We start from the raw sequence: 12,649 nt of genomic DNA, 5'->3' as shown, positions 1-12,649 counted from the left end.
GGACAACTGGCCTATGGCTAATCATCACAATATTTTAAATCAAGAAAATTATCACTTGTATTTCAGGTGGCAAGTTCATAGAAAAAATATCCGTACAATTTTTTTTTCTTTAAAAAAAAGAGAAAACTATCATAATGACAAATTTTCCACATTTAGTTTACTTTGAAAATTTGTGATATTTATTCTCGATAAATATAATTTGTAAATACTGGATATTTACAAATATAATTTATAAAATTTTGTGTTCCCATAATACATCGTAGTTTAAGGGAGATTTTCCAAGTGTTACATAATTCTGCATAAATGAATCTGAAACTTTGGCACATGAACACATTTTTTAACTTATGTCAACCACCAGAATTTTATCAAAAATGAAAACTGAAGGCTATAACCATGTATTCTAAAATACCTGCATTCTTCTCACAATCGTTTTCTTTAGAGAATTGTCATAACACCTGATGTAGGATTTTTTTTCCTTAATCTAATATTTAATCAAAAGAATCTGTTTTCTTGGTTTGCCAGAAAATTTTTCACTTACCTTCTCCTCCTAAAATCATTGTTGAACTTTTGCAAGAAACCCAGACCTCTGCAAAGGGATAAAGCCACAAGAGATTCCCGAGAGAAAAATGTTCTGACTTTTCATACCAGCACTTAGTGGCAGAATGCATTTGTCACATCCCTGGGCTGGCTCTCATAAATGCCCCCTCTCACCACAGGATGTATACAAAGCCTTCAAACGGCATCTTTGGAGAATGAGATGGAGACCTAGAGAAAGCAGTCTCAAGGGAGGGAAGCTCCTGTCTAGGTTTAAAAACGCTCCTACACATCTTAATTTTGTCCCTGAGCTACACAAAGTAACTGATGTGTTCTGATCATTTTCATCTCAGAATTGTCCTCTTATCTTCTTTATCAAAGCACTTTTCCTATGCCTTGCTGTGGACCTCAAACCTCAGAAAAGAAGTAAAGGTGGAAATAAAATGACAGAGTAGAAGCAAAAATATCCTACATAAAGAGAATACGAGATGAGGAAGAGGGAGAGAGAGAGGCAGAGGGAGAAGGAGAGGGCGGGGGAGAGGGAGAGGGAGATGAGGGGCAAGAGAAAAGTTGATTAAAAGGTGGACCAAAGTCCGGACTGGACTTAGATTAAAATATTTTCCATCCTTCAGTACTGTTTCCCTTTCTATACCTTTGTCCTAAAATCTTCTCCATCACATACTCTGGTGTTGTCTTAATGGTATTCAATGAATTACAGCATTAGACCTCTGCCATTTGTTTTGAATCCATATTAAAATTCTGACTTGTGGTCAGTCACCTGATTCCTTTTTGGACCTGACCTAATTGCCTTTGGGCCCCAGACCTATACACTCATATTAATTTGTAAGGCTTGTCTAGTCTGAGAGTCTCCAGATGGGGAAAATCAGCTTATTCACGCTCTCAAATTTAGTTACATGAGGAAAGCTTTTTGTTTCATTTCCGAGATGCCAGTCCTGCTGCAGATGTACAAACTAGATGTTGTTTTTCTTCCACCAAACATGCATAGGTTTTTAATGTCCAAGAAAAAAGAAGCCAACCACCTGAACTGCTCTGTATTGCCCCCTTCTGCTCCTACTCTTAGTCCTGCTATTATGTCTCTGTTATGAATGGGAGTTTGTAAGCTGGAAGTCAACCTACAAAGAGAGCACTGACAGAATACAATGATGAGAACATTGGGTTGGAGGCAATGGATATTTCCTATCATCACGGCTCCACCAACTGTGAGATTTGTAGTAATTTTGTTCATCAGTCTGGGCATCAATTTCCTCATCTACAGCATGAGAAAATTCACTCTCTAACTTGAAAGTCTATTTCAGGTTCCATGATTTATGACTTTAATAGAAGAACACACCCAGTAGTGTGTGCTTAGTAGCTCTGTCAAGTTTTTATCATAGCTGGGTGCCCACAAAAGCCATCAGGGAAACCATCCACTGTCAAAAGGGATGTGTCATAAAATACATCCTGTGATCACAGCATGTCAAGGAATTAATATGTTTTACTCAGTTATAAAAATAACTGAACATTTATCCTAAGAAAATTAGATTTCCTGTCCAAACACCTCTCAGGATATGATCAGGAAGGTAGCATGCTAATTATATCTATCAATATTGAGTTTACAGGGTTGGCTAGAAGGACTTTGCCTTCCCCTCAAATTACTTGCATTATTTGTTCATTTAAAACATTCTCCAGCTGAGGTTTGGACACAAATTAAGTAATTATGACCTTCCCTACCTAATTTTATAATGAGGCAGCTGAGAATCTAGGCTAATTTAGTTTTTACTATGTAATTTGTCCACTGATATGTTTTACCTTTTTGTTGGTCGAATTACCATGAGTCAAAAAATTCATCACAGAAATAAAGTTTGATGAGAGAATACATTGTTCTTTATGTTGTGACTAACATTAGATGTATTGAACAGATTCATCTTCCCAAGGGATAAAATGGAACTTCTTTTCTAACAATTTTTAATTGTCTTGAAATGTTTTGTTTTCCCCTCTTTTTGTCCTGGGCAGCCTTACTAGTAACAGCTTAAGAGAGTTCCAGTACTTTGCATCAGACCAAATCAAAGTTAATCTTTAAAAAATATTATAGTGTCTCTTTTCTATATCTATTTTTAGAAGGAAGAATAATACTTGTAGATTATGTCAGAGGCTGGTAATGAACTAATTTGCTTAGTGTTATATTTTACTTCATATATTTACGTTTTTCCATACCATATATTTTAAGGAACTTGAGGTATGACTTATCGTTTCATGGAATTTTACTCATAGACCTGGGACCTTAGTCCAACTCTTTGGTTTTATGGTGAAAAACCCAGCTGTTGGTTATACAAGCTCTGTGGTGGAAGGGATTCTCGTCTACTCTGTCTCCTGCTGCATCCCTTCTGGCACATGGCAAATACGTTTTTAAAAAAATGTTGAGTTAATCAATCTTCAAGGTTATTCAATTACTAAATGACAATCATGGGACAAGAACCTAGATTAGTAGAATTCCTTCTAATAACTTTGACTATTATAAAAGTATAGGGAATGGCTGCTTAGTAAATTCTTTCTGGCAAGAAGACTGAGAGAAGAACAAATAGGGTGGTCACTTAAGATTTGGTCATTCATTTAAAAAATATTTTTTGAGCGCATGCTGGGTCCTATATTAGGTGCTGGAGATACCAAAACAAGTAACATAATTAGTGTTATGGAATTTAAAGTCCAGTAGGAAAAAAGATAAATAATTTAATGGATATATGACAGTGTGACATGTATAGAGGAGTGGCGCCCAACTATAACCAGAATATCAGCAAAGGATTTTCCTAGATGAGCTGAGTTTTAAAGAACAAATAGTTCTTGTTTCTACAGATGCTAAGGAATGGGCATGTGTGACAGCAGGGACATGGCTATATGCAGTAATTCACTAGAACAAGCATACAGTGGTATTGGGGGAGGGAGTGACAGTAAGGTGGTAAGGCTAAAGAGTAGACAGTCAGGGACCAGGTCTTTAAAGACCATTCACATCAACTTTATTTTTTATTTATTTATTTATTTTTTTTATGTTTCATTCTTAAGTATCTTTTTTTTTTCTTCACTTTTTTTTTATTAATTTATTTTTAATTTATTGGGTGACAATTGTTAGTAAAATTACATAGATTTCAGGTGTGCAATTCTGTATCACATCATCCATAAATCACACCGTGTGTTCACCACCCAGAGTCAGCTCCCCTTCCATCACCATACATTTGATCCCCCTCACCCTCATCCCCCACCCCCCAACTTCCTTACCCTCTGGTAACCACCAAATTACGTTCCCCAGATTAATTTTCAAGCCCGTGGCCATCCTATGGTCACCGATTGCCCTCCAATCCCCTCACCCTCCCCCCCACCCCCCACCCCTCCAGCCCATCTAGCAACCCTCATCAACTTTAGAGTTTGGACTTCATCCGAAGGCTACAGTGTGGCATACATTTCTTTCTTGAGCAGTGATCCTTTGCCTATAGAACACTAGGAAATAGGGGGAGATGTTTTGTTCTGCTTCATTTTCACCTATAATGTGTCAGTAATATTACTGCCTACTGCACTGGAGTCACCAATATTAAATTAGGCAAACTGTGTGAAGCATTTAGCTCTGTGCCTGTCACCTAGTAACTGCTCAACAAATACTATAACCAGCTATTATCATCATCATTACCATTTTATTTTTTAAATTTTATTTATTTTGGTTAAATTTATTGGTGTGATACTGGTTAGTAAAATTATATAGGTTTCAAGTCTACAACTCTATATACATCATCTATATATTGCATTGTGTGTCACTACCCAAAGTCAATTCTCTTTCCATCACCATATATTTGACCACCTTCCCTCATTACTATTTTATTATAACAATTACTTCTAAAAAAAGAAAGTACCATGACTAGTGATACGTACCATTTTCTATGGGGAGGTTATTTAAAAATTGGCTTTAAAAGTGTTGCCTTCAAGGTTTAGTTGTAGTGCTGGACAACAAATTATATGCTTTTGCATATCTTCAACATAATATATATTCCCAAACGTTTTAATTTGAGTCAGCCTCTGAAAAACTAGCAATTTTCTCATAGCCTCATAATCGCACGCATATAGGAGATTTCCCATTCAAGGGCTAATATAGAAGATATGTCTGTTGGTGGGAATGTAGATTGGTGTAATCGCTAAAGACAGTGTGGAGGTTCCTCAAAAATTCAAGAATAGAATTACCATATGACCCAGCAATCCCTCTCCTGGATATCTACCCCCAAATCCTGAAAACATTTATCCGTAAAGATGTATGTACCCCCAAAATCCTGAAAACATTTATCCGTAAAGATGTATGAATAATGTTCATTGCAGCATTATTTATGGTGGCCAAGACATGGAAACAACCAAAATGTCCTTTGACAGATGATAGGATAAACAAAATGTACACAATGGAATAGTACTCTGCCATAAGAAAAATGAAATACTGTCATTTGTGACAACATAGATGGATCTTGAGATTATTATGCTAAGCGAAGTAAGTCAGAGAGAAAAAGTCGAGAACCACATGACTTCACTCATATGTGGGATATAAAACTGAAAGCAACAAAAGAACAAGATAAACAAATAAAGAAACAAAAACTCATAGACACAGGCAACAGTTTAGTGGTTACCAGAGGGTAAGGGGGGAGGGAAGATGGTAGCAGAGGGTAAAGGGGGTCAAATATATGGTGATGGAAGGAGAACTGACTCTGGGTGGTGAGCACACAATGTGATATCGTGTTTCCCCGAAAATAAGACCTAGCCAGACCATCAGCTCTAATGCATCTTTTGGAGCAAAAATTAATATAAGACCCGGTCTCATTTTAAGATAAGACCGGGTGTAATATAATATAGTATAATATAATATAATATAATATAATATAATATACTGTAATATAAGACCAAGTTTTATATTAATTTTTGCTCAAAAAGACACATTAGAGCTGACTGTTTGGCTAGGTCTTATTTTCGGGAAAACACGGTAGATGATGTATTACAGAATTGTGCACTTGAAACCTATGTAACTTTACCAACCATTGTCATCCCAATAAATTTAATTTTTTTAAAAAAGAAGATAGGTCTAACATTCACCCTACAAGCTTGTTGGGATATATAAAACTTTTATGGAATTTAGACATAGTGCTTCAAGGGCACAATTTAATATGGTATTAAAGAGACATATCACAACTGAGTTAAGTGTGCTTTTGAAGTTTTAATTTTTATTTTGGCTGCAAAGAAATGTTTGAAAATAATGTCTTTAGAGGGCCTTTATTTTCAATAAGAAGACTTAACCACTTAAAGATGTGTGAAAAGTTTCTTACATCTCAATTAATGTAGGCATACATATAATTATTATCACATAAAGTTCAATGAAAGACATTCATAAAGTTCAATTAGTGATACTGAATTGGTCCTTAAAGAGCTGCATTAGGATCCTGAATAGACTATAAGCTAGATTTAAGCTAGAAACATTTGGGTTTGAATCTTGCTTTGGGGATTTATTAGGCACGTGATTGTAGCCAAGGTAAATTCAGCATGTGACTTTTTATACAACAGTATCAGTTTCCTCATCTGCAAAACGGATGTGATAGTACTGACCCTCATAGCATTTTTAAGAATGAGAGGTACTCAAGTTGATATACGTACCATAGTTTCTGGTACATGGTACATTTCTGCAGCTGACAACTACCATTACCAGTCCCACCACCACCTCTACTCTTAATCACTAATTGAGTGATAACTCGAACTGCAGCCACTTCCTCAAATTTACATTGATGATCTGTGCAGAATTGAAATAGCAATACTATCCAAGTCTAGTGATGAGGTGGTATTTCAATCAGTCATGATTCTCGATTGTAAGCAAAAACAGAAAAGGAATTTATTAGCAGAACATGCAGACTCAGAATTAGAAGGATAGAGAACAAGACCGGAAAAATAACATGAGCCAAGGCAGCTCCAGATACCTCAGTGCAAGAAGCCCAGATGCTGACATTTTGCAAGGATGGTCTGGACATGTTTCTGTCTTTGTAGATTCTCTGAGGCCTAGACCTTCTGTTCATCTCTAATTCACAGGCCCTGAAGGGAGAATCTGATTGGCCAAGCTTAAATCACATTCTCAGACGCTGACTCCTGGAGCAAGGAGAGACCCTGCCCATCTTATACTTCCATGGTGAGAAGTGGGGCCCTGTGTCTCTCCACTACTATATGTACACAATGGAGAATCCTTTCTGCACACAGGATTTTAAACAACCAAAAAAACATAACAAAAAAGTATCTACAATAACATCTTTATGTGTACATTATAAAAACAGTAGAATTTATAAAAATATTTATTAAACTACTTCTACGAAACCTCATGTCCTTCTCAAACATCATCATGTCAAATGGAGTTAGCCGAAAGGTGGGGATATGGTAATTCTCTATGCACCTTTCTCACTGTAACAGTCTATGCTCCTTACGTGAACATAATAGTGGAGTTCCGCTTACCAAGCTGTGTGCTTCCTCAGCTAGACTGACTGCATCTTGGTCAGTAGCTCCCTTTTGTAGCTAAAATGCTATCTTATATTCTTTCTCAAAGCTATCTCTATTTCTAAGGCCATAACATGCTAAACTTTAAAACTAAATGGTCTGCTTCAAAGATTAGATAGAGATGAGAGTAATTTATAATAGCTTTATAACTTATAAAAGTAATTTATAAAAGTATAATTTCTAAAAGTAATTTATAAAAGCTTTTTTATCTTTTAATCCTTTGGCTGGAGTATGCTCGGACACTGTAGATGCCTAAAAGTGTATCTGTATCACTAACAAGAAAAACAAAAAAGAAAAAACGAAAGAAAAGCAAGCCCAAAAATCTAGAATAGGAAAAAAGGAGTAAGTCAGACATCATTTCAAATTTTCATTGACAATTTTAATCCTAAATCTCCTGATCCTTGTTGGATAAAACATCATAAAAGCTCGTTGATTTGAAAGGCTCTTAGTTATTAACTGCTTAGCATTTACAGCCTCAAGTAAGGAAAAAAATACGACCAGGCTCATGATAATGCAAGCTGATTATTTCAATAACTGTGTCCAATTTTCCTCGAGAAGATAGAATTGATTACCACTCTAATTTTTCAGATTCTGTATAAAAGATTATTAAAAATTTTTTAAGTAACCCTTATCTGTAGCTTTTCATTCTTGGAAAGACATGAAATAAAGGGGAGAAAAAGTCTAAAATGAAGATTTTCAATCATTGAAATGGATCCTAGTGAGGAACTCCTGGACTTTTTTTTTTAAACAGGGTCTTGAACTTGAACATGCGCTGCAATCACCTGAGGATCGCCTTAAAATACCGATTCTAATTTAGTAAGTCTGAGATGGAGCCCCAGACCCCACATTTTTAACAAGCCCCAGAAGTTGGTGATGCTGGTCCCACACCACACTTTGAGTAGGAAGGTTTTAAAAAGTCTTAGGACATTTGGGGAATTGAATACTCCTCATTATAAAAAGTTTCGAACCAGCAACTATTCGGTCCTTCCGTATCCATCCATTTTCACTTTCCTATCCTTTTTTAATCTCCATCACATCTACAAATTTATTTAGACATGGTATATTCCTAATGGCCCAAGGAGGTCCATTGAGAAGGAATTAACCTAAATGCTGATGTAATACAACACAGTGCTTTAAATAACATCATCAGAAACAATTTATATTACTGTTAGCAAAGTATAGCTCTTTCTCCAGTCACACTCATTTTTTTTAATAAAACAAGCAAATCACACAAATAAATTTTGATGATGAAAGTAAAAACCAGAACCACAATGTCATATGCCTGAGGCTAAAAAATGTTGAGCAGACAATCCTTTATGACTGAGGCTGTTATTTCCTAGAGATGACAATGGTCAGTGCATAACTTTTATCTGGAATTTGTCAAAGTGTCTAGTATATAAGATATTGTCATCCTTTTACTATCTTTCATGAAATTCCTCCTATACTAAATTAGGTTCTAGACCCATTCCACTGTTGGCGGGGGAGGTCTCCATAGCAACAAGCAATTCCTTGGACACCAACTGGGTCTCCTACAATTCACCCCAATTCTGACACCTACCTACTCAGAGATAGTGTCAGATTCCACAGGTTAATGGTTCAGTCCTACAAAACTGCTCCCCTTTCCAACTTCAGAAGCCAGTCACAAGCTTAGTTTCTTACCAGTGCTTCTGATCTACCACCTATAAATCAGAGGTTCCCATGACCCGCTCCTTAGGTTTCATTTGTTTGTTAGAATGGCTCACAGAACTCAGGAAACCCATTTCCTCACTAGATTTCCAATTTATTATAAAAGGATGCAACTCAGGAACAGCCAGATGGAAGAGATGCATAGGACAAGGTATGTGGGAACAAACACTGAGCCTCCACACCTTCTCCAGGCATGCCATTCTCCCCAAATTTGCATGTATTCACCAATGGAGAAGCTCTCAGAACCCAGTCCTTTGGGACTTTTATAAAGACGTCATTATAGAGGCATGATTGATTAAATCATTGGCCTTTGGCAACTGAGTCAACCGTCTGTCCCTGTCCTCTCTACAGGGGTCAAGGGGTGAGACTGAAAGTCCAACCTTCTAATCACGAGGTTGGGTTTCCTGGCAACCAGACCCCATCCTTCTGGGTTTTCCAAAAATCACCTCATTACTGTCACAAAAGATACCTTTATCACCCTCATCTCTTGGGAAACCCCAAGGGTTTTAGAAGCTCTATGCCAGAAATGAGTATAAAGACCAAATATATATTATAAATCACAAGATCATATAAACTCACTATTTAAATATGTAGATTTTAGAGGCCATGTTTCTCAGTGTCTTGGAATTTGTGTGATGTTTGCAGTGAATTAGTCAATTATTAATATATTTTTAATTTCTTACTATGTGGCAGCATTATAGAAGAGAATTATAAGCAATGGTTTCAGTCTTACAAGGATACAAGAGAAGGCTCACCTTCACTCCCTATCCTGATTATTTTTTTGTGTTTCTATCTCAGTGATTGTCTCAGACTTGCTACCATCTTCTAGCTGGAGATAAAATTGGGTTGACACTGATTACCACTCACTAGATTTAAAACCCTCCAAGGAGCTGATCCTCTGTCTCATTTTGGCCTTTCAGCCCTAGAAGAATACTCTTGTCTCTTAAATATCTTGAGCCAGATTCGGGACCTAGACTTTGGAAGAGAGAACTCCTTTGACTATTTTCTGCAAGGAGCCTTTGTTTTGAGGGGATGCTTTGCTGACCATTCATTGGCTCCCTGTGCTCCTCCCAGAAGATCCTATGACTTCAGTTATTGGAAATTTTGCCTACCTCTGACCTCTTTCTTTCTACCCTATTTGATTTTCCTGACTTGTGTGGTTGTTAAGATCAGGGAGACTGTGTTTCTGGTCCAGGGCATGCCAAATGCTTCTGTTCTTAAATGAGTTCAAAGTTGCAGACATATCTCACATAGGAAACACTAATTTTAGGGTGGACCCAAAGAATGTAAGGATCCAAAGAAGAGAAAAAAAGGTTTACTTTTGGTGGTCAGGAGAACTCTGATATAGCTGACTGAGGCTTGGATCCAACTTCCTGTACTTATACATGTATGTATGTATGTTTGTATGTATGTATGTACCTGCTCATTTTCCCACTATCATTTATTAAATAATCCATTTATTACCACTAATTAAATATGGCATTTTAATCTTAATTATTACATATACTTATGAGCATTGCTAGGTTTCATTTTTCTTCACTGACAGTCTAATTTTATACCAATATTGCAGAATTTTAATTATTGTACTGTTTAAATTTTGGTACAAGTAGAACAGAGTTCTACTTGTGATGTAACCACGTACTTACATCAATGTTAGAAAAAAAACCTCACCTCTAAAAATATTAAATGGCATTTTAATTGGAGTTAATTTCAGAAATTAATTTGGGGAAATTAATACTTTTATAACAGTAAGATATTTTGGTCATCCAAGCCTATGGTATTTAATCTCCATTTATTTAAATTTTGAAAAATATAATTAAGAGAAATTACGTAGTTTCCTTCATACAGTTTGTACATATTTCTTATTAAGTTTGTTTCTAACTACTCTATATTGTGTGTATATGAATGGGATCCATTTTCCATTAATTTTATTCCATTTATTGGTAAAATAAAATCTAATGACTTGAAAATAATATTTTATAGGTACCTCTAATATATATCTAATAAGTTTTAATTAATTTATTCAAGTTTCTTTGAAAGAAAATCATATAATCTGAAGTATTAATAAATTTCTCCCTGACTTATCTAATGTCTATACTTTTTGGCTCCTGGTTTGAGAAAATTATTTATTTTATTAAATATTTACTCAAATTTCACTAGAAGATTTTACTGAAAAGGTATTTTATAAACTACTAACGTTATTTTTGATGCTTGGTACTCCACAGAGTCATACAAACTTTAAATTATGGACCTCAAAAATACAGTTCATAAAAGAACATGGTAGAATAGAACAGTTTTTAGCTTGAAAGTCTGTTCTAACCACAGCCCCTGCTATGACATAGGAAATTTGGTCAAACCATATCTATCCAAATTATCTCTTTGAAAATGAGGCATGTGACTGATTCTCACTGAGTCTCAATCCTTCTTGAGTCATAAGCCCTCTTGGAAAAGGATGGAAGCTGTAGATCTCCAATGATAAATTCATATACCCATATGCAAATAGTTTGCATGAAATTTTAGATAGTTTGTATATGCCATGATGTTCTTTCATGGTTTCCTGGTAAACGGAACAAACAAAAACACCCTGGAGCTAGATGAACTCTTTGATTGTTTTCTAATTGAAGAGGATTCAGTTAATAATTCCTTTAAAAAAACTGCCTTGCACCTGAAATGTAGGTGTGCTAAAGAAATAATACCTTAGTGTGTTTACATGTCTTTCATCATAAGTGAAAACTGAGTCAGAATTGCCCTAACTCGTTAGTAAAACATTTTTTTATCTTTCCATGTTTTGTACCATCAGAATGCAATTATTTTTCATACAGTAATATACGTACATGATATCCCTCTTGTTTAATCCACTTCTTCCAAAAGTTTTTAACCATTGGAGGATTTTAACCACAGCCACGTACTTCCAATGTTATGATGCAGAAAACTCAATAAACAATTTCACTTTACATGCAACTTTTAAGAAATGTAATGATTTCTTAAATTGAGAAAAAGCAATACCACTCTCTAGATTGGGTATATAAATAACTTGTGATTAAAATGTTCAAAATTTCATTTCTGGTTTACTTTCTAAAGGACTGCCAGAAGCAAAACTGACTTCCTAGCATCTTAAGAATTCTGTCAGGGCGGCTGGATGGCTTAGTTGCTTAGAATGCGAGCTCTGAACAACAGGGTTGCCGGTTTGATTCCCACATGGGCCAGTGAGCTGCGCCCTCCACAACTAGACTGAAGGATAACGACTTGGAGCTGATAGACCCTAGAGAAACACACTGTTCCTCAATATTCCCCTATTAAAAAAAAAAAAGAATTCTGTCATTTACAGTGTTCTAATTAGCCTAGTTGGTGAGCCTTTTCACAAGTAGCCTTTAACTCCAGCATTTCTTTTTTTTCAACCTTTTTACTCAATGACATTATGCAATTGAGGTGGTTCCAGTTGAGTTACTCTTTTAAGTCAAATCTACCCTGATTCATAGATGTTAGTGTACGAAATAACCCTAGAGAGAATATATTCTAAACTTCGAGTTTTACTTAATTGCTTCTCTTTGATGGGGCATCATGATGTACTAGGAAGAACAGTGGACTGGGAATCATGAATTTAAAAATCTAATCCTGGCTCCAAATCTCATTATTTCCTCTGTGAAAAATAAGGTGGTAAGAACAAATGATCTCCAGAATCTTCAGAACATCAACTTCTCTTATTTTTATGTGAAGAGGGAAACTGTGAAGAAGAGAGAAGACTTTTAATAGAGTTATTTTACTCTAAGGTATTTCTGAAGATAGAAATACATAGTTCTACTTCCAAAAATATGTGAACTGCTTTTTGTGACTTCTGGTCCTTATTTCAAAGCTGGAGTAGGGTTGACCTGATATGTGT

The 12,649-nt window shown here is 35.7% G+C and overlaps 1 protein-coding gene across 1 annotated transcript in view; it reads left to right on the top strand.

Moving 5' to 3' along the window:
• KCNH8 (potassium voltage-gated channel subfamily H member 8) overlaps positions 1-12,649 on the top strand; it is a 312,183-nt gene that overhangs the window by 199,484 nt on the left and 100,050 nt on the right. The window lies entirely within an intron of this gene.

This window comes from Rhinolophus ferrumequinum, chromosome 17, assembly GCF_004115265.2.
Source record: "Rhinolophus ferrumequinum isolate MPI-CBG mRhiFer1 chromosome 17, mRhiFer1_v1.p, whole genome shotgun sequence".
Classification (NCBI taxonomy): Eukaryota; Metazoa; Chordata; class Mammalia; order Chiroptera; family Rhinolophidae; genus Rhinolophus; species Rhinolophus ferrumequinum.
The sequence above is the reverse complement of the archived record's forward strand: the minus strand, read 5'-3'. Positions and strand labels throughout refer to the sequence as shown.